We start from the raw sequence: 19299 nt of genomic DNA on the forward strand, positions 1-19299 counted from the left end.
CCCATGGTTCCATCCGCCTGACGTCTCGTCTTCCCCTCAGGAGGCCCAGACGGTCCCTGCCACTCAAAAGTCTCTCTTTCTGGACTTTCCCAGTCTCAGCAGGAAGCCTCTTGCCCTGTGATCCCCTCTTCAGGGCCCGGGCCTGGAAGTCAGAAGGACCTGGTTTCTAATCCCGGCTCTGCCACTTGTCTGCCGGTGGCCTTGGGCAAGTCAGTTCACTTCTTTGGTTCCGTTCCCTTATTTGGAAAATGGGGATTAAGAGTGGGAGCCCCGTGTGGGACGGGGATTGTGTCCAACCTGATTACCTGGTCATAATAATAATAATCACAGCATTTGTTAAGCATTTACTATGTGCCATGCACAGTTTTGCTGCTGCTGATGCCTGTCTACTCGTTTTGTTTTGTTGTCTGTCTCCCCCTTCTAGACTGTGAGCCCGCTGTTGGGTATGGATTGTCTCTATCTGTTGCCAAGTTGTACTTTCCAAGCGCTCAGTACAGTGCTCTGCACACAGTAAGTGCTCAATAAATATGACTGAATGAATGAATGTTCTAAACACTGGGGTGGAAACAAGCAAATCAAGTTGGACACAGTCCCGGTCCTATGTGGGGCTCACAGTCTCATTCCCCATTTTACAGATGAGGGAACGGAGGCACAGAGAAGCAAAGTGACTTGCCCAAGGCCACACAGCAGACAAGTGGTGGAATCGAGGTTAGAACCCCTGACCTTCTGTCTCCCAGGCCCATGCTCTATCCACTATGCCTTGCTACTTCTTGTATCTACCCCATTGCTTAGAACAGTGGTTGGCACATAGTAAGTGCTTAATAAATCCCACAGTTATTATTATTATTGCTCTTATGTGGGTCTTGGACTGTGTCCAACCTGATTAGTTTGTATCTACCCCAGCGCTTAGTACAGTGCCTGGCGCATAGTAAGCGCTTAACAAATACCAGAAACAACGTGGTCTAGTAGAACGAGCACAGGTCTGGGAGTCAGAAGGTTATGGGTTCTAACCCTGGCTCCGCCACTTGTCTGCTGCGTGACCTTGGGCAAGTTGCTTCACTTCTCTGTGCCTCAGTTACCTCATCTGTAAAATGGGGATCAAGACTGTGAGCCTCATTTGGGACAGGGACTGTGTCTATCCTAATTTGCTTATATCCACCCCAGTGCTTAGTTTGGTGCCTGGCACATAATAATAATAATAATGGTATTGGTTAAACACTAATCTGGTTGGACACAGTCCCTGTCCCACTTGGGGCTCACAGTCTTAATCCCCATTTTCCAGATGAGGCAACTGAGGCCCAGAGAAGTGAAGTGACTTGCCCAAAGTCACACACCTGATAAGTGGAAAATCCGGGATTAGAACCCAAGACTTCTGATTCCCAAGCCCATGCTCTTTCCACTAAGCCATGCTGCTTCTTATATAATAATGATGGTGTTTGTTAAGCTTTTACCATCTGCCAGGCACTGTACTAAGCGCTGGGGTGAATACAAGCAAATTGAGTTGAACACAGTCCCTGCCCGACATGGGGCTCACAGTCTTAATCCTCATTTTACAGATGAGAGAACTGAGGCCCAGAGAATTTAAGTGACTTGTCAAAGGTCACACAGCAGACAAGTGGCAGAACTGGGATTAGAACCCATAACCTTCTGACTCCCAGGCCCGTGCTCTATCCACTAAACCATGCTGCTGCTGCAAGTGCTTAATAAATACTATAATTATTATCATTACTATATAATGAATATATACACATAATGAATTATTATGCTTCCAGTCAGAGGTGGTGGACACCCCGGACATCCGGAGTGGTGGCTGATCATTTAGAGTTTGGGGTTCAGAAACAACACAGTGTCACATCCAGCCACCCTTGTGTCTCAAATTAGATCAATCAATTAATGGTATTTATTGAGTAGTTAGTGGGTGCAGAGCACTACACTAAGCACTTCGGAGAATACAGTAAGCAGCATGGCCTAGGGGAGAAAGCCCAGGCCCAGGAATCAGAAGGACCTGGGCTCTAGTCCCGGCTCCACGATTTGCCCACTGCTTGGGAAAGTTCCTTTACTTCTCTGAGTCTCGGTGACTTCATCTGTAAAATGGGAATTAATAATAATGATGGTATTTTGTTAAGCGCTTACTATGTGCCAAACACTGTTCTAAGCACTGGGGGAGGTGCAAGGTGATCAGGTTGTCCCATGTGGGGCTCACAGTCTTAATCCCCATTTGACAGATGAGGAAACTGAGGCACAGGGAAGTTAAACAGCTTGCCCAAAGTCACATAGCTGACAAGTGGTGGAGCCGGGATTAGAACCCACGACGTCTGACTTCCAAACCCGGGCTCTTGTGACTGAGCCACGCTGCTTCTCTAAGCAAGGAATTAAGACTGTGAGCCTCATGTGGGATTGTGGTGAACCTTCATCAAACGGGGGGTCACAGTGAGAAGGGCACGGAAGACCTGGCTTCTAGGCCCTGCTCCACCTGGGGCTTGCGGGGTGACCTTGGGCAAGTCACTGGGCTTCTGTTTACTCATCTGTAAAATGGGGATTCACTATCTGTCCTCTCTCCCTCTTAGGCTGGGAATCCAGGGGACAGGGAACATGCCCAGCTGGATTCAATGATGAGAAATATTTATTTTTTATGGCATTTATTGTTTACTACATTCCAGGCATTGTACTAGACACTGGGGTAGATACAAGCTTATCAGCTTGGACACAATCCCCATCCCACAGGGGGCTCAGAGTCTGAATCCCCATTTTACAGATGAGGGAACTGAGGCACAGAGGAAGTGAAATGACTCACCCAAGGTCACACCGCAGACAAGTGCAGAGCTGGGATTAGAACTCATGTCCTTCTGACTCTCAGGCCCGGGCTATCCAGTAGACCACAAGACCATCCTTATCGCTGCTGCCTCTGGATCACTGCCAAGACCAGAAGCCGCCAATTCATCTGAAGGATGAAAAGAAAATCAAAACCGAAGTTCCAGTAGGAAAAGGCAGCAATGCCATGAAAATGAAGGGCTTTTAATGAATGCTTTTTAAAAAAGGCCAGTTGGTTTGGCCATTTCTAATTATAATGCACTTAATTAAGCTCTGAATCTTAGAGCATAATGGAAAAAAACTATTTCTTTTTACTGCTTCTTAATACATAAAAACCTTATATCCCAGAAGCATAATTAAAATTCAGAATAAGGGCACTATTTTCTTGTTGGGTACAAGTGTACTGGAAATGGTGCGTTTTGTAGGGTTTGTTTAATTTATTCAGATAAATCATCGTCACAATTCTAGGTCAGTCCCTGAAACTTTTTATTTACATGCCTAGTTCTGGAGAAACACAGGCCGTGAGATCCAAGCTTGAGCTGGAGACGCAAGGGGCAGAGAAAATTCAAAACAGCCCTGGCCTCTTTCATTCCAAGATTTACTCGTGTCAGAGCGATTGAACGTATTGAAAATGCAAGTGAATGCTTGATATTTATTCTGGGTAAACAATACGAGGTGGTATGATATTTAATTTTTAATTTAGAAACTCTCTGGAAATGCATTTCTCGAGCAACTTGGACTTGGGCAGAAGAACAGTTGGACTAGAGGGAAGAGCCCAGGCCTGGAGTCAGAGGACCTGAGTTTGAATTCTTCCTCTGTCACTTGTCTAGTGTGTGACCTTGGGCAAGTCACTTAACTCCTCGGTGCCTCAGTTTTCTCATCTACCAATTGGGGGGTCGATGCCTGTTCTCCTTCCTACTTAGATTGCGAGCCTCATCTGGGACAGGGACTGCGTCCGACCTGATTAACTTGTACCTCTCCCAGGGCTTAGAACAGTCCTTGACAAGTAGCAAGCACTGAAAAAATAACTTAAAAAAAAAATAGGAGACGGACCCAGCTCTTTCCACTAAGCCGCACTGTTAAATACTTACTACATGCCAAGCACTGGGTTCAGCACCAGAGTAGATAGAGGATAATCAGATTGCAGAGCCCTAAATCCTATAATCTAACTGGGGAGAAGGAATATTGAATCCCCATTTTACAACTGAGCACACCAAGGTAAGAGAATAATAATAATAATTACGGCATTTGTTAATAGCTTACTGTGTGCCAGACACTGTACTAAGCGCTGGGGTGGATACAAGCAAATTGAGTTGGACACAGTCCCTGTCCCAGGTGGGGCTCACAGTCTCAATCCCCATTTTACAGATGAGAGAACTGAGGCCCAGAGAATAATAATAATAATAATGGTATTTGTTAGAGAAGCAGGGTGGCTCAGTGGAAAGGGCCTGGGCTTGGGAGTCAGAGGTCATGGGTGCGAATCGCAGCTCTGCCACTTGTCAGCTGTGGGACTGTGGGCATGTCACTTCACTTCTCTGTGCCTCAGTTACCTCATCTGTAAAATGGAGATGAAAACTGTGAGCCTCACATGGGACAACCTGATTACCCTGTATCTACCCCAGTGCTTAGAACAGTGTTGTGCACATAGTAAGCGCTTAACAAATACCAACTTTAAGTGCTTACGAAGTGCCAAGCACTGTTCTAAGCCCTGGGGTAGATACAAGGTAAGCAGGTTGTCCCACAAGGGGCTAACGGTCTTAGCCCCCATTTTACAGATGAGGGAACTGAGGCAGAGAGAAGCGAAGTGGCTTGTCCAAGATCACACAGCAGACAAGTGGCGGATCCAGGATTAGAACCCACGTCCTTTGACTCCCAGGCCCAGGCTCTATCCACTGCACGATGCTGCTAGTATCTTGTCCGAGGGGCTAAAGATCTGACTTGGGCCACAGGAACCGGGGTGACCTTATTTAGGAGAAATCGGCCTTTTCTGCCTTTTGGTGCCCAGCTACCTTGCCCAGCTTGCAGACTTTCATTCAATAGTATTTATTGAGCGCTTACTATGTGCAGAGCACTGTACTAAGCGCTTGGAATGAACAAGTCGGCAACAGATAGAGACAGTCCCTGCCATTTGACGGGCTTACGGTCTAATCGGGGGAGACGGACAGACGAGAACGATGGCAATAATCCCTGTCCAGCTCGCAGACCATCTCTGTCCAGCTCACAGACTGGCTCAGCTCGGTTCCCAGACTGGTTCTGCCCCACAGTCTGGGGAAGAAGCCTGGTGGAGTGGATAGAGCCCGGGCCTGGGAGTCAGAAGGTCATGGCTTCTAATCCCAGCTCCGCCACTTGTCTGCCGTGTGGCCTTTGGTAAGTCATTTCACTTCTCTGGGCTTGTGACCTCATTTGGAAAATACGTATGGAGACTGTGAGCCCCACATAATAATAATAGTGTCGGTATTTTTTAAGCGCTTACTATGTGCCGAGCACTGTTCTAAGCGCTGGGGTAGACATAGGGGAATCAGGTTGTCCCACGTGGGGCTCACAGTCTTAATCCCCATTTTACAGACGAGGTAACTGAGGCACCGAGAAGTCAAGTGACTTGCCCAAAGTCACATAGCTGACAAGTGGCCAAGCCGGGATTCGAACTCATGAGCCCTGACCCCAAAGCCCATGCTCTTTCCACTGAGCCATGCTGCTTCCCCACATGGAACAGGGACTGTGTTCAACCCAATTTGCTTGTATCCACCCCAGCGCTTACTAAATGCCTGGCAAAGAGTAATCACTTTATGAATACGACAATTATTATTATTATTATTAGATTAGAGATCGTCTCTGTTCAGTTCAGAGACTGACTCTGCCCGACTCACAGACCATCGCTAACCAGATCACAGACCACCTCTGTCCGGATCACAGATCTAGATACAAGCTAATCACTTGTCCCACATGGGGCTCACAGTTTTAATCCCCATTTTACAGTCAAGGAAACTGAGGTAGAGAGAAGCAAACTGACTTGCCCAAGGTCACGCGGCAGATATGTGGTGGAGCTGGAATTAAAACCCAGGTCCTTCTAACGCTCAGGGCTGGGCTCTGACTTTTAATCTACTTGAAGACAGAGATAATGTCTGCCAACTATACTGACTTGTTCTCTCCCAAGCACTTAGTAGAATGCTCTGAATGCAGTAAGCGCTCAGTAAATACCATTTGGAATCTTCATTCCAAATCCTTCATATTTATTTATGTATATTAATGTCTGTCTCCCCTTCTAGACTGCGAACTCACTGTGGGCAGGGAAAGTATCTGTTTGTTGTATTTACTCTTTCTAGAGCTTAGTACAGTGTTCTGCACACAGTAAGTGCTCAATAAACGTGATTGAATGAATGAATGAATGAAATCCCTTCCCGAGAAACAAGAAGAGATGTTTAGATCTCTACTGAACAAAAGTAAGAACCTCGGATCTGAGAAACAAGACAAAATGTTCAGTCGCTGCTCAAACTCCTATGTCAGAAGCCCAGTGCTTTCTCAGAAATCGGGGTCTCGATCGGAGAGAAGGGGAGGTTCTGAGAGCCCCATGCGTCTGGGGTTCTGACACTGAGAGAAACAAAACGTCGAAGAGAGTTGCACCTCCGGATAACCTGATGAAAAAAGCGATCGAAGTCGAGCTGAAGATAACCAGCCCACTGAAAAAGGGGATTCAGAAAATAGAAAAGAGCTCTGTCACAGAGGTAATTTTGCTTCCCTTTCAGGACTGGTTCGCGGACTGAGGGTAAAATCAGGGAAACTTACAGAAGAAAGCAGGCAGCGGTCATAATAATAATAACAGAAGTGGTATCATTCAGCCATCTTCTGCGCTGGGACAGTCAGTCCCAGGCCCGTGGTATATTATCCGAGGTGCAATTTGGGAGCCCTGAATGCATTTTTGGCTTAGTGGAAAGATCCCGGCCTTGGGAGTCAGAGGTCATGGGTTCTAATCCTGGATCGGCTACTTGTCAGCTGTGTGACTGTGGGCAAGTCACGTAACTTCTCTGTGCCTCATTTACCTCATCTGAAAATGGGAATTAACTGTAAGCCTCACGTGGGACAACCTGATTACCCTGTATCTACCCCAGCACTTAGAACAGTGCTCTGCACATGGTAAGCTTTTAACAAATACCAACATTATTATTAACTTCTCGGTGCCTCAGTTACCTCATCTGTCAAATGGGGATGAATACTGCGAGTGCCACTTGGGACAACCTGATTACCTTGTATCTACCCCAGTAATTAGAACAGTGCTTGGCACATATTAAGCACTTTATGAATACCATTGTTATTATTATGTGAAGCAGCATGACTTAGTGGAAAGATCCGGGACTTGAGAGGGAGTCAGAGGACGTGGATTCTGATCCCGGCTCTGTCACTTGTCTGCTTTGTGACCTTGGGCAAGTCACTTAACTTCTCTGGGCCTCAGTTAACTCATCTGTAAAATGGGGATGAAGACGGTGAGCCCCACATGGGACAACATAATTACCTTGTATCTTCTCCAGCACTTAGAACAGTGCTTGGCACATAGTAAGCATTTAACAAATAGCATAATTATCATTGTTATTATTAGGTGAAGAGGGAAGGAGTTCCAAGCAGAAAGGAGAGTGTGAGCGAAGGGTTGGGGATGAGTAAGGCGAGAAGGAGCACGGTCAGGAGGTTGGTTTCAGATGAGCAAAGTGGGAGAGCTGGGGTGCGGTGGGAGAAGAGCGAGGATAGGTAGGATAGACTTTAAAGCCGATGGTGAGGAGTTTCTGTTGGAGGCGGAGGTGGATGGGGAACCAGTGGAGGGGTGTGAAGAGTGGGGAGACAAGCACAGTCATAGGCTGCAGATAATAATAATAATAGTGATAATAACAATGATGGTACTTGATAAGCACTTATTATGTGCCAACCACTGTTTTAAGATATGGGGTAGATACAAGTTAGTCAATTGGACGCACTCTCTGTCCTACATGGGGCTCACACTTTTAACCCCATTTTTATGAAGAGGGAACTGAAGCACAGAGAAGTGAAGTAAGTTGTCCATTACACAGCACACAATAATAATAACAATAATGGCTTTTGTTAAGCACTTACTATGTGCCAAGTACTGTTCTAAGTGCTGGAGTATATATAACGTAATCAGGTTGTTCATTATGGGGCTCATAGTCTTAATCCCCATTTTACAGATGAGGTCACTGAGGCAAAGAGAAGTTTTTTGCTCAAGGTCACACAGCAGACATGTGGTGGAGCCGGGATTAGAACCCAGGTCGTTCTGATTCCCAGGCCTGTGCTCTATCCACTAAGCCATGCTGCTTCCCAAGTTATAAACAGGGAATTTATCTACCGACTCAGTTCTTTTGGGCTCTCCCAAGCACTTAGTACAGTGCTCTGCATGTAGTAAGAGCTCCATAAATACCACTGATTAATTAATGGTACTTTGATTCTACCAAATTATTGAACAAAATAATCACCCCAAATGAAATCAGATTCAGACTACAACCCCGGTTTGTAGCCGAGGAGAAAGTTCTGAAATCTCCATGGTTCAGGGTTTTAATGTAGGTGATGCTTTTTCCCCAACTCATTTATCTCTTTCAGGGGCAATTTTTGATTCACTTAGCTGTTTATTTTTTTGAAATTGAATTTTAACGAGGCATTTCTATTGTGAGTCCCAAAGACAATGCATGCTTTCTTGAACTCCTGCTTGGATCTTGTCCTGGGAGACGTGGGCAGAGACCGCAGACCGGAGAATATACAAACACGAGCTAGAAACCCTTGCCCTTAATTCTGAAATACCAAAGTTCTGCCAGCAGTGTAGATATTACCCACCACATTGGATGTGACTTTGGTCCCAGGACTTTTTGGCAAGTATAGAAACTCTTAAGGATAAGATGGGATCGAATTTTGTTCTTTTTGCTATTTCGTGCCAAGGCAAATCTTTCTTTTCGTTCAAGAGTACTTTTGAGCATTGGGCTGGGTTCCTTATGCTGCGCAGAACACTGTACTGGGTGCCCACTATGGGCAGAGCACTATACTGGGCACCTACTGGGGGAAGAGAGCTGGACTGGATGCTTTTTATGTGCAGAACATTGCTCTGGGCACCTATTGTGAGCCTACTCTATAACTGTGGTATTTGATAATAATAATAACAATAATTCATTCAATCATATTTATTGAGTGCTTACTGTGTGCAGAGCACTGTACTAAGTGCTTGATAATGATAATTAGTCAGCCCTTAGAACAGTGCTTGGCACATAGTAAGCACTTAAATACCATTATTATTATTATGGTATTTGTTAAGTGCTTACTATGTGCCAGTCATTGTACTAAGTGCTGTGGTGGAGACAAGCAAGTCGGGTTGGACACAGTCCCTGCTGTGGTGGAGACAAGCAAATCGGGTTGGACACAGTCCCTGTCTCATGTGGGGCTCATAGTCTCAATCCCCACTTTACAGATGAGGGAACTAAGGCTCAGAGAAATGAAGTGACTTGCCCAAGGTCACACAGCAGACAAGTGGCAGAGCCAGAATTAGAACCCATGATCTTCTCACTCCCAGGCTAACAAGTCTTTATTAAACACTTCATGTGTACCAAACAGTGAACTAACTTTTTTTTTTTGGCTGGGGGGCAGGGCAGAATGGGTGGGATTTAGGGCATGGGGGAAGGAGTAGGGAAGGAAAATAGGAAGGGAAGACAAGTCACTTCACTTCTCTGTGCCTCAGTTTCCCCATCTATTAAACAGGGATTAAGACTATGAGCCCCATGTGGGTCAGGGACTGTGTCCAACCCGATTATCTTGTGTCTACCCCAATGTTTAGTACAGTGCCTGGCACATGGTGAGCGCTTAACAAACACCACCAATCTTGAGAGTTTAGTCTGGGAGGGTTTTCCGGAAGAGACATCCTGTCACCCTATTTTCCCCTTCCCCAGAAACGCCTATCAGCACATCAGTACCTTGCTCTGATACTCCAGGATCCAGATTAATTTGAAATTCTGTGAAACTTTGAAATCTGCAGCAAATTTCAAGGTTAAAGCATCCTCTCTCTCTCTCTCTCCCTTTCCTCCTCTCCTCCCCCATCTCTCCCTGTCTCCGTCTCTCTGCTTCTCCCTCTCCTGTGTCACGATAAAGCCACAGTTCTATGAAAGCAATGACACATCATCAAATACTAGATCCCCCAATCAGATGGAGACTTTCTAGAGGCCCTCCCCCACCTTGACTGCTCGATTATTTAAATATCGGTTTTGTTTTGCTTTATCTTTACAGGCAAATTGAGCAATTTGCTCCTATATCATTTTCCTTCTGGTTACCTTTTGTTAACTCACGATTTATTTGGAAATGATCACCGAAGTCAGTTTCACAAGTCACCTAGCCTAGAATTACCGTCTCTCTATACATGATCATAATAATGATAACGATCATATTCCGTGACACATAAGTGGGAAATTGCTCTCAGTCTGGCAGCTTTAGGATCTCAAACTTCAGAATTGTCAATCAAACATTTCCCGTTATTTATTGAATGCCTCCTCAGGGCAGGACACCAAGTCTTTGAGAAAATCCAATAAAGGTAAAAGACCCAATCCCTGCACTCAGGGAGTTTAAAATTTATTGGACCAGGGTTGTGGGTGAGGAGTGGCAGAGCTGGGATTAATAATGATAACAATAATAATATTTGTTAAGTGCTTACTATGTGCTGAGCACTGTTCTAGGCAATGGAGTAGATACAAGGTGATTAGATTGTCCCACCTGGGGCTCATAGAATTAATCCCCATTTTACAGATGGGGGAGCTGAGGCACAGAGAAGTGAAGTGTCTTGCCCAAGGTCACACAGCAGACAAGTGGCAGAGCTGGAATTAGAACCCAGATCTTCTGACTCCCAGGTCCATATACTTTCCATCTCGCTATGCTGTCACTTCTCACCTCACTTGGTGTCGGGCATTGTACTAGATGCTTTGAAAGTTCCCCCCAATTAGACTGTGAGCCCGTCATTGGGCAGGGATTGTCTCTGTTGCCGCATTGTACATTCCAAGCGCTTAGTACAGTGCTCTGCAAATAGTAAGCGCTCAATAAATACTATTGAATAAATACTATTGAAGTTCAAAGTGAAAAAGTGACCAATCCCTGCCCACGAGAAGATTCCCGCTGTATCTTCTCGGTTTTGACCATCCCTCACAACTTCGTTGACTATGACGTAGAGCTACAGAGGAGCAACACGCTCTCTATCTATGTAGGTAGAGAGTGAGGTCACTGGAATAGATGTAGACGCTATGTTAAGGAGCTAACATGGCAAGGGAATTGTATGAAACATTATTATTATTATTATTGTTATGAAAACTGTAGCAACTGCTTGTTTGCATGTATTTCTAGGGCCAACAATGAAAGAACGAATCAGGGAATGAAAGAAAAAAAAACATCAATGCAGAATTCTCAAGCACGAGACCCTGTGTTCCTGAAAAAAATGTTTAACATATTTAATTTCCTAATTATATGAATCAACATACTAATTATATAAATCAACAAATCAATATTTAAACACATACTCCCTTTATTGGCCACATGGAGAGATAATAATAATAATAATGATAATAGTATTTGTTAAGTACTTACTATGTGCCAAGCACTGTTCTAAGCTCTGGAGTAGATATAGGGTAATCAGGTTGCCCCATCTCGGGCTCACAGTCTTCATCCCCATTTTTGAGATGAGGTAACTGAGGCACAGAGAAGCTGAGTGACTTGCCCAAGGTGACCCAGTAGACAAGTGGCAGAGTCGGAATTAGAACCCACATCCTCTGACTCCCAAGCTCCTGCCCTTTCATCTGAGCCATGCTGCGAGCACTGTACTCACAGCTTGGGTGAATTCAATATACCAGAGTTTGTCTTTGTTTTTTTTAAAGGGTATTTGTTAAACACTTACCCGTCAAACGGCAGGGACTGTCTCTGTTGCCGACTTGTTCATTCCAAGCGCTTAGTACAGTGCTCTGCACATAGTAAGCGCTCAATAAATACTATTGAATGAATGAAACACTTACTATGTGCTAGGCACTGGTCAAAGCACTGAGGTAGATACACGGTAATCAGGTTGGACCCAGTCCATGTCCCACACGGAGTTCCAAGTCATAATCCCTATTCTCCAGATAAGGGAACTGAGGCCCAGAGAAGTGAAGTGAGTTGCCCAAGGTCACACAGAAGACAAATGGCATAGTCGGGACTAGAATCCAGATCCTTCTGACTCCCAGGCTTGGGATCTATCCACTAGGCCACACAGACTTACTCCACGAGGAGTTTCCAGGCTAGAAGAGGCCCTTATGCTCCATAAATACCATGACTGATTGATGAACAGACACAAGAGTTATTACTACTGCATACCATGGACTTTCAAAGTCAGCAGAAATTCAGATAATCCTAGCATAGGGAGAGTAATTTTGAAAGATAATTGATGTCTTTTTAACCTCAAACTCTCAGTCCTGAGAATAATTGAACTTGACAAGACTGAAGTTGATGGAGGAATAACAAAATCGATCCCCTTCAGACTGGATTTCAACATAACGTAAAGTGTGGGGAAGCAGCGTGGCCTAGTGGATAGAGCACAGGCCTGGAAGTCAGAGGTCCTGGGTTCTAATTCCGGCTCCACCACTTTCCTGCTGCGAGAACTTGGGCAAGTCACCTTCACTTCTCTGTGCTTCAGTTTCTTCACCTGTAAAACATAAAAAGATACCTTTTCTACCCTGAGATAACGACGATAATAATAAAGTGCTTACTATGTGCCAGACACCGTCCTAAGCACTGGGGTATAGATATAAGATTATTGGGTTGGACAAAGATCTTGTCCCACATAGGGCTCATGGCCTTAATTCCCATTTACAAATGAGCGTACTGAGGCACAGAGAAGTGAAGTGATTTGCTCAAGGTTACACAACAGACAAGTGGCAGAGCAGGGATTAGAAACCAGGTCCTTCTGACTCCAGGCCCGGCCTCTATCCACTAGGCCACGCTGCTTGTGAGCCCTGGGTGGGACAAGGATGATGTCCGATCTGATTGCCTTGTTTTGTCCCCAGGGCTTGCCACAGTGATTAGAATGAATGAGTGTTTGGTTTTTATTATTATTATCAATCAGTAATATTTATTACATACCTATTGGAGGACAGTGGACAGCATAAAGATGCATGTCCCCCCCTCCACCCCACCGGAGCACTTCTTTACACATCTTTAAATCATATATTATAAATTCAGCTTAATGCCTGCCTCCCCTTCTAGACTGTAAATTCACTTTGGGAAGGGAATAATAATAATGTTGGCATTTGTTAAGTGCTTACTATGTACAGAGCACTGTTCCAAGCGCTAGGGTAGATACAGTGTAATCAGGTTGTCCTGCATGAGGCTCACAGTCAATCCCCATTTTACAGATGAGGTAACTGAGGCACAGAGAAGTTAAGTGACTTGCCCACAATCACACAGCTGACAAGTGGCAGAGCCGGGAGTCGAACCCATGACCTCTGACTCCCAAGCCCAGGCTCTTTCCACTGAGCCACGCTTAGTACAGTGCCTCATACCTCTCTTGTATTGTACTCTCCCAAGCCCTTAGTACAGTGCTCTGCACATAGTAAGCACTCAAAAAATACCATTGATTGATTGATTGATTGATTGGTTGATGTTCCCTGCCCTATGTGAGTTGAAAATATCACTAACATCATCATCATTATGGTTTCAATTATAATAACTGACGATATATAATATCACACATGTATGGTATGATTAAATATTGGGATAATTTAATTATAATCATTATGGTAATAATAATAATGATTATGACCATTATGGTATTTGCTAAACATGTACTATGTGCTAAACACTTGTAAGTGTGGGGTTAGATACAGTAGTCGCTTAACTTCTCTGTGCCTCAGTTACCTCATCTGTAAAATGGGGATTAAAACTGTGACCCCCCAAGTGGGACAACCTGAACACCTTGTATACCCCAGCGCTTAGAACAGTGCTTTGCACATAATAATCACTTAACAAATACCACCATTTATTTATTTATTTTACAATGTAGATACACAACAATTATTTCTGACACAGTCCCTGTCCCACATGGGGTTCACTGTCTAAGTAGGCAGAAGAACAGGGTTTGAATCTCCGGTTTTCAGATGAGGAAACTGAGACCCAGAGAAGTGAAGTGACTTGTCCAGAGTCACACAACAGGTAAATGGAGGATCTGGGATTAGAACCCAGGCCCTCTGACTCTTCATTCATTCAATCGTATTTATTGAGCGCTTACTGTGTGCCAAGCCCTCTATTAAGCACTTGGAAAGTACAGTACATCAATTAAAGAGAGACAATCCTTGCCCACAACGGGCTTACAGTCTAGAGCGGGGGGGAGACAGACATCAAAACTATGAGCCCACTGTGGGCAGGGATTGTCTCTGTTGCTGAATTGTACTTTCCAAGAGCTTAGTACAGTGCTCTGCACACAGTAAGTGCTCAGTAAATATGAATGAAGGAACAGGCATCAATATAAATAAGTAGAATTATAGATATAATATAATATGGATACATAAGTGCTGTGCAGCAGGGGGTAGAGCAAAGGGAGCGAGCCGAGGTAATAATAATAATGTTGGTATTTGTTAAGCGCTTACTATGTGCAGAGCACTGTTCTAAGCACTGGGGTAGATACAGAGTAATCAGGTTGTCCCACGTGAGGCTCACAGTTAATCCCCATTTTACAGATGAGGGAACAGAGGCACAAAGAAGTGAAGTGACTTGTCCACTGTCACACAGCTGACAAGTGGCTGAGCTGGGATTCGAACCCATGACCTCTGACTCCCAAACCCGGGCTCTTTTCACTGAGCCACGCCGCTTCTCAGGTGACATGGAAGGGGGGAACTGAGGAAAAAGGGGCTTCTGGAAAGGCCTCTTGGAGGAGGTGCACCTTCAGTAGGGCTTTGAAGAGGGGAAGAGTGATTGTTCGGTAGATTTGAGGAGGGAGGGCGTTCCAGGCCAGAGGTAGGACGTGGGCCAGGGGTCAGTGGCAAGACGGGAGAGATCGAGGGACAGTGAGAAGGTCAGCACCGGAGGAGCGGTGTGTGGCAGGCTGGGATGTAGAAGCAGAGAAGGGAGCTGAGGTAGGAGGGGGCAAGGGGATGGAGAGCTCTGAAGCCAATAGTGAGGAGTTTTTGTTTGTTACGGAGGTTGATATTGGAGATTTGGTCTGGCCTCGCTGTTTCCCTTGGAAGGGACACAAATCTGACGAAAGAGGACTGGCAATGATGTATTTTTCACCGAGAAGGAAAACATAGATGTAGAATAAATAACGGCGGGAGCAAATAAATGCCCGAGGACAAGCAGGCCCGTGTCCATGAGGTCCGGGGAGAGGACTGAGCGAGGTCAGGGGCTCCAGCTGGAGAAGGCCAGCGGGATGACCACGCCCCACGGGTCAGTGAAACCTGGGCCAGGAGGCTTCAGGGAAGAGCAAGGGCCTCCCCACTGTGGTTCTGGAACCCATGCACTTTCACAATGACAATCAATCAGTGTGATTTACTGAGGGCTTACTGTGTGTAGCACATGGTACTCAGCATTTGGGAAAGGACAATCCAGAGCTGGGAAATACGAGTCTCCAGAATGGAAGATTCATGTGTGTTGGGTGAGACACCTGCTCCCACCCCCAGCCCCCAATAGACCCCCTCTGAGCCATTTTGTCCTTCACCCTCTGCCCCCGATGACCCCGCTGGGAATTTCTGTTCCTAACCCTCTGCCTCCGATGATCCCCACTGGGGCCTTCTGTCCCTTGCCCCCACCAAAAATGACCCCCTCTGGGGCATTCTGTCCCTCAACCCGCCCCACCCTACCAACCCAGGAAAACCCAGCCCAAGTCATTAGACTAGCTGCTCTGTAGATAGAGAAAAACATTCCTTTTCCACTATTCCAACTCTTCGCATCTTATGAAAATAACTGCCCCCTCCCTTGCTCTCCCCTGACCATCTTCAACCGTTCATTTTCCACTGGTTTCTTTCCCACTGCTTTCGAACATGTTCATGTCTCCCTTACCCTAAAAAACCTCCCTTAGCACCACGGCTCCCTCCAGTTATCGCCTCATCTCCCTCCTACCATTCCTCACTAAGCTCATTCATTCATTCATTCGATTGTATTTACTGAGCACTTACTGTGTGCAGAACACTGTACTAAGTACTTGGAAAGTACAATTCGTCAAAAAATAGAGACAATCCCTACCCAACAAGGAGCTCACAGTCTAGAAGTGGGGAGACAGACAACAAAACAAAACAAAACCAGTAGAAAGGCATCAATAGCATCAATATAAATAAATAGAATTATAGATATATACACACACATCATTAATAAAATAAATAGAATCATAAATATGTACATCTATATACAAGTGTTGTGGGGTAGGGAGAGGAGTAGAGCAGAAGGAGGGAGTCAGGGTGATAGGGAGGGGAGGAGGAGCAGAGGAAAAGGGGGGCTCATTGTGAGAAGGCCTCCTGGAGGAGGTGAGCTCTCAGTAGGGCTTTAAAAGGGGGGGAAGACAGCTAGTTTGGCGGATGTGAGGAGAGAGGGTATTCCAGGGCAGAGGTAGGACGTGGATGAGAGGTCGGCGGCGGGACAGGTGAGAACGAGGTCCAGTGAAGAGGTTAGAGGCTGGAGGGGAGCGGAGTGTGTGGGCTGGGATGGAGAAGGAGAGAAGGGAGGTGAGGTAGGAGGGGGCAAGGTGATGGACAGCTTTGAAGCCAGTAGTGAGGAGTTTTGAGCGAATTGTCTTTTGAACGAATTGTCTATACCCGCTGCCTTTACTTTCTCTCCTCCAATTCTTTGACCCCCTCCAATCTGGCTTCTGTCCCCTTCATTCCACAGAAACTGCCCTCTCAAAGGTCACCAATGACCTTTGACTGCTTTAAAGCCAATGGGAAGGAGTTTCTGTTTGATGTGGAAATGGATGCCAAATCCTTCTTGCCAAATCCAACGGCCTCTACTCCATCCTAATCCTCCTCGACCGCTCAACTGCCTTTGACACCGTGGACCACCCCCTACTCCTGGAAACGTTATCCAACCTCGGCTTCACTGACATTGTCCTCTCCTGGTTCTCCTCTTGTCTCTCCAGCCGCTCCTTCTCAGTCTCCTCCTCGGGCTCCTCCTCTGCTTCTCACCCCCTAACTGCGGGAGTCCCTCAAGGGTCAGTTCTGGGTCTCCTTCTATTCTCCATATACACCCACTCTCTTGGAGGACTCATTCACTCACATGGCTTCCACTACCATCTCTATGTGGATGATTCTCAAATCTCGCTCTCCAGCCCTGACCTCCCTCCTTCTCTGCAGTCTCGTATTTCTTCCTGCCTTAGGTACATCTCTGCTTGGATGTCTTGCTGATATTTCAAAATTATCATGTCCAAAACAGAACGCCTCATTTTCCCATCCAAACCCTGTCCTCCCACCGTCTTTCTAATCTCTGTAGATACCACCATGATCCTCGTTGTCTCACAACCCCTAATCTTGGCATTATCCTCAATTCATCTCTCTCATTCATCCCACATATTCGATCTGTCATCGGATCCTATGCATTCTACCTACACGACATAGCTAAAATCCTCCCTTTTCTCTCCATCCAAATCGCTACTGTGCAGTTCCACTCACTTATCCCATCCTGCCTTGATTACTGCATCGGCCTCCCTGCTGACCTCCCTACCTCCTGTCTCTCCCCTCTCCAGTCCATACTTCACTCTGCTGTCCGATTATTCTTCTGCAAAACCATTCAGTCCATGTTTCCCCACTCCTCAAGAACCTCCGGAGGTTGCCCATCCACTTATTAATAATGTTGGTATTTGTTAAGCGCTTACTATGTGCAGAGCACTGTTCTAAGCACTCGGATAGATACAGGGTAATCAGGTTGTCCCACGTGAGGCTCACAGTTAATCCCTATTTTACAGATGAGGTAACTGAGACACTTCTACATCAAACAGAAACTCCTGCCCATTGGCTTTAAAGCAAATCGCCTTGTCTCCCCCCTACTTCACCTCTCTGATTTCCTTCTACACCTCAGCCTACACAGCTCCTCCAGCTCAGCTCCTCTAATGCCAACCTAGTCACTGTAACTTGATCTCGTATATCTCACCACCAACCTCTTGCCACATCCTCCTTTAGGCTGGGAATTCTCCTCTTCTTCATATGTGACAGACCACTCCACTCTATACTTTCAAAGCCTTACTAAAATCACATCTCATCCAAAAGGCCTTCCCCAACTAAACCCTCATTTCCCCTAATCCCTCACCCTTCAGCATCACCTGTGAACTTGGATCTGTTCCCTTTAATAGCAATAACAATAATTGTGGTATTCGTTAAGTGCTAACTTTGTGCCAGGCACTGTACTAAGCGCTGAGGTGGATACAGGCAAATCGAGTTAGACACAGTCCTTGTCCCATGTGGCGCTCAGTCTCAATCCCCATTTTACAGGTGAGGAACAGAGAAGTGAAGTGACTTACCCAAGGTCACACAGCAGACAAGCACTTGATATTCAGCCCACCCTCAGCTCCACAGCACTTACTTATATCCATATCTGTAACTTATTTATATTAATGTCTGTCTCCTCCTCTAGATTACAAACTCCACATGGGCAAGGTGTCTATCAACTCATGTATTGGACTCTCCGAGCACTTAGTTCAGTGCTCTGCACACAGAAAAAGTTCAACAAATATTACTGATTGATACGTGATGTGTGGTGTCTGTTTAATAATATGAGTGTTTCTTTCTTTGATCGGCGAACCCCTAAACCATACGAAAACTTCCAGTGGTTGCCTATCAACCTTTGCATGAAACAAAAACTCCTCACTCTTGGCTTCAAGCTCTCCCTCCCCTTGCCCCCTCCTATTTCACCTCCCTCCTCTCCTTCTACTGCTCACTCTATACACTCCACTCCTCTGCCACTCTCCTCCTCAAGATCCCCCGATTGTGCCTGTCCCGCCATCGACCCCTGGCCCACGTCCTACCGCTGTCCTGGAATGCCCTTCCTCCTCACCTCCGCCAAACTCTCTTCCCCCCTTCAAAGCCTTACTGAGAGCTCACCTCCTCCAGGAGGCCTTCCCAGTCTGAGCCCCCCCTTTCCCTATGCTCCTCCTCCCCTCCTCTCCGCCCTCTGCTCTTCCCCCTCCCCTAAGCACTGTGCATATGTGTGTATATCATTTATTACCCTATTTATTTTGTTAATGAGGTGTATATCTCCATGATTCTATTTATCTTGATGATGTTTTATTTTGTTTTGTTCTGTTTTGCTTTGCTGTCTCCCCCATTTAGACTGTGAACCCGTTATTGGGCAGGGATTGTCTCTATCTGTTGCCGAATCGTACATTCTAAGTGCTTCGTACGGTGCTCTGCACATAGTAAGCGCTCAATAAATACTACTGAATGAATGAATAAATGAGCCGAGGGAGAAGCAGAGACGGGAGTTTCTCCAGACACTGGGGGATTGGCGCCTCTGTGCTTGTTGTCAGGA

The sequence above is a fragment of the Ornithorhynchus anatinus genome, chromosome 3 (assembly GCF_004115215.2).
Source record: "Ornithorhynchus anatinus isolate Pmale09 chromosome 3, mOrnAna1.pri.v4, whole genome shotgun sequence".
Classification (NCBI taxonomy): domain Eukaryota; kingdom Metazoa; phylum Chordata; class Mammalia; order Monotremata; family Ornithorhynchidae; genus Ornithorhynchus; species Ornithorhynchus anatinus.